The sequence below is a fragment of the Austrofundulus limnaeus genome, unplaced genomic scaffold, assembly GCF_001266775.1.
Source record: "Austrofundulus limnaeus strain Quisiro unplaced genomic scaffold, Austrofundulus_limnaeus-1.0 Scaffold2799, whole genome shotgun sequence".
Lineage (NCBI taxonomy): Eukaryota > Metazoa > Chordata > Actinopteri > Cyprinodontiformes > Rivulidae > Austrofundulus > Austrofundulus limnaeus.
The window spans coordinates 6,787-11,045 of NW_013955201.1; the positions used below are offsets into that span (position 1 = coordinate 6,787).

The window sequence follows — 4,259 nt, forward strand, 5'->3', positions numbered from 1 at the left end:
ATATGTTTAAATAGAAAATAAACTTATCTTCTCATCACTTCCTCTTCTAAACGCCTTGAAATTGGCCTCTGTCTCTTTAAGGACCTCCTTCCACTTCTGTCCCAACCATTTCAGCACGGGGCCAGGTGGGTGTGTGTGCTCTGTGATGCAGAAGCTCAGCTTGGAGACACAGCCCAGAGGAGGAGCTGGTCCCAAAAGGAAGTTCTAGACCCAACCAGTGGGTTTTGCTCCCCTGCCTGGCTGCCTAAAAACACTGCAGGATTTCTCAAACATGCATGAATGAGTCAGAGCAAGGCTTTGGGCATGTTTTTATGAGAGTATAACATTATAACATGATATAAAACTCAAAAAAAGTTGATTTTACATGATATTGCCCCTTTAAGCTTTAACAACTCAGATTTACCTTCTTAGCCAAATTTCTTTAACCATTCATTCTTAAACCCTCCATATATTTTAGGTAATTRGAAACATTACTGGCGAGCTAATACAATTTCGGTTCAGTGTAGAGGGAGCCGAGCAATCGTGTTAAAGCTCGAGCTATAATGGCTAAATGATAGATTCACTTCTGGGATTTCACGTCATCTTTGACATCTCGGATTCAAAGCCTTTGTCATGAAAACTCAATAAGAGTGTGTGAGTATTAAATTAGCATGCTAATGGTCCACTAACATTGTAACAATGGATTATCTAGTTATGTGCGGCAGGGGGGTTCGCATGGGTTTGAAAATGAGCTCAGTTGAAACTGCAGCAGTGGCAGAATTTCGACTGCAAAGTGCAAAACTCAAAAAGCATGATGTCATAAAATGAATGTTGGTTTTATGTTTTAGAGAAAGCAGATTTTAATCTAAAAATGGCATGTTAGTTTAGTTTAACGTTGAGAAAATAATCGAACCCAAAAGAAATGAAGGAAAACATGGTATTCATCAGCTGCGTACTTTAATGTATAACAACAGTAAAAAGTGAATCTTTTACTTGCAAAATAGGAGTGTTTTTTTTATGTACAGCATTTATACAGTAATATATAGTTAAAAAAACATTACAGTTTGAACATTTGACAGTTTATTGCACAACACATTTATAAATTATCAAACCACAAATGAAACAGATGGGTTCTGTATTATTTTAACATTTAACACAAAATGCATGTTTTTCCATTATTTATTTATTTATTTCATCTTTATCTTCAATATTCACATTAATCAAGGTCCTGTTAGGAGTATAATAACCCCACTAATACTGAAATGGTAATAAGAGCAGCGCTACAAAAAAAAGACTGGATTTTATGGGGTGATGAACATCTTCATTTCTCGTTATCGTCGCAAATAAAATGATGAAAACTAAAACCCTGAATTTTTGGACATCCGGACATTTTTTAAATTAATATTATTATTACTATTTTTCTTCATACGATGAGAACGCTTGGTTGAACGCTCAGAAATGGCACTCTAAACTACAGCAGCATRGAGACAAAAAGCAGCCGGGTCAAAGTGGACTGGGTCGCTCAAATAAAACTTGTGAAACAAACACAAAACCAGTCAAAATGTAAAGCGACAATAATGCTCTGATGCAACAAACAGACTTTACAAGGACCAAAGCTTGATCCAAACATACACTGCTGTGAAAAAGCATTTGCAGATTTGATGTTTTGTCTTTTTTTAATCACATCTACAAGTTTCAAGCCATCAAATATCAATGAAGTTAAATATAACCCGAGTAGAAACAGAAAGCAGTTTGAAAACGACAATTTCATTATTTTTAATTCATCCTCGTTCTGCTGCAGAACCCAAGTGAGCTTAAAGTTACTCTCTTTACAAACCATGAAATCCAGCATAAAGAAGCTTATCCTGAACTATATGAATTGGTGCAATTTCCAGGTTTCCAGGAATATCGACAGGCAATTCTGAAATGTGGTTCTTATCATTTGAAAACTGCTTTTTTATTTACTCTGATTATCTTTTGTCTTAATTAATATTTTATTTGCTTATCAGAAACATTAGTGTGACCAAAAAAAAGGGGAAAACACAAAACAACTGTCTGCTAATGAACACTTTGAAACAGCACTGCATTTCATAAATTAAAGATTCACCCACTTGACAAAATATGAGAAACACCTGCTTTACATTAAACCAGAGCTCCTCTCAGATCTCCGGTCTCCAAGGCAGCAGCAATCCTTCAGGTTTTTAACTCGCATTTTTAACTTCCASGTCATGCTCAAGTCAGATATATTGGGGGGTGAAATCAATACGGCATCAAGGCCTTCATCTAACTTAATCTGTTCAGATTACTTCGCCGGAGCTGCAGGTGTTCTTAATATCTTGTACACTGGGTGCATTTCAAGTATTACGCTCAATGTAAACAATAACTGATGAGATGGGGGAAGAGGTGGAGGGGGAGGGAAGCGGCGGCGGCGGCGGCACCGTGGGTTAGACTTATCTGATTCTCCATCACGCTTATAACATCATTAATCATGCTTTCTGCTACAGTTCAATTTGGGCTCCACTTATCTTTGAATGGCTGAATTAGTGGTCTATAGATCACTGTAAAAAAAATTCCCATCTCAAATGAGATCTCCTCTGTCCAACGGCATGTTTTATTAAAAGCCTCGGCAGGAGCATTAAACTTGAATAAAACACGTAATGCATTATATTTGGCACTAAAAGCCGGCGAGCGGGCCCAAAATACCCTCCCTGGTCTTGAAAATCGGATGTCCGTGAGCCGGATTGTTAGACACCAGAACTTGTCAGCGACAGAATTTACTACCTTCAGAACCTAAAAGTTCAATCATCACTGAACAAAATAAATAAATAAATAAAATAACACTGCAAGCCTCTAAAAGCCCATGACAAAAAAAGGCTCAACAGGAAGTTCCACATCTCTGCTCCAAATGGCAACAAATGGCGATGTCACTCGAGCTCAGTGATATGTAAGTACGAATACAAGTCCTACAACTCTGACATGTAAAAAAGTACTTTTGAGTCTTGTCTCACCAGATGTGCCGTCCCATTAAATTGGCTCCTGTCTTCGTTGAGTTCCTCCAGTGACTTTTCACGTTGAGTCATTTTTTATTAGGTGCCGCTCTCCTCTGAGCTCCAGCCRTGCCTCACACACACTTAGTATAAGCACCAACTACAAAGACAAACCATTACCCAGCGGACAGGCATTGGCAGTAAATTCTGCAACCGTGATGGCCTAAATCCGTTTTTTCTTTCTTCTTCTCTCTCTTTCTCTTTTTAGAAGTTGAATGTATGCCTGTTGGAATTTCTTCTTAAAAAACTGTCACATTGGATTCACAAGTCTTGCTTTGGGATGCTCCGTTGTTTGATGTGTTCTGTGTTTGTACATTTGTATGTGTGTGTTTATGCATGTGTGTGTGTGTCGTAAATGAGTTTACACAGTAGGTCCATTAAGTCTAAAGCGTCTGTGTAAACCGTATCAGTAAGTCTGATTGTGGATGTCCATGTACATGCACATATGTGAGGGGTAACGTCCACAGCTGTGAACCATGTGTGTTGAATGTTTAGTACGCCGCTGTCACAGTTTGGTTTGGGGCGTGCGTGTGTGCAGTGTGTGTGTGGACCGGATGTGTTTATTTGTGTCGTTTTTTTTTTTTCTTTTTTGGTTTTTTGGTGTGTGTTTATCTCAGCTCTCTGCAGACATGGCCAAGGTGATCTGCTCCACTTTATACGCCAACTTCTGCCTTTGGGCTTGTTCATCTTGCCCCAACGCCTCAATGATCTGAAACACAAAAACACACAAATGTTACGCGGTTGCGTCAGGAATATGAGGTCTGTTACTGACCAGCTGTGAGAAGCAGTGCTGAAAGGTGATAGGATATTCTGCTGTGAGTGCAGGACATTTACTCCAATCTATAAAAAAGCAGCTGCAGCATGTGTGCATGTCCTTCGAACAGACAGCATCATTACATTTTTTTTTCAAACCAGACTCAACATGTGTTTTAWGTCGTGAGAGCAAAGAAATGTGTCATAAAAGCTGAATTTCCGTGGCGCTCAAGTGTTTTTTATCTGTTCTGCTTCAGTCGCACAGAAATTGAGGTTTTAAAGGGGCAATATTATGTGTTTCTCAGGCATACATTTAAATACTATACCATAATAAAGTATCTATGACAATTTTAGTTATTAAAATGCTGTTTTTATGTTTAAAATTAACTTTTCTTCTCACCACTTCCTCTACCAAATGCCTTGAAATTGCCCTCTGTCTCTTTAAGAACCACCTTCTGCTTGTGTCTCGCCCATTTGGGT

The 4,259-nt window shown here is 38.5% G+C and overlaps 1 pseudogene; it reads right to left on the bottom strand.

Moving 5' to 3' along the window:
- Positions 1–914: 914 nt before the first annotated feature.
- On the bottom strand, positions 915–3,735 carry LOC106511445 (plexin-A2 pseudogene; annotated as a pseudogene).
- Between the last annotated feature and the right edge of the window lie 524 nt (positions 3,736–4,259).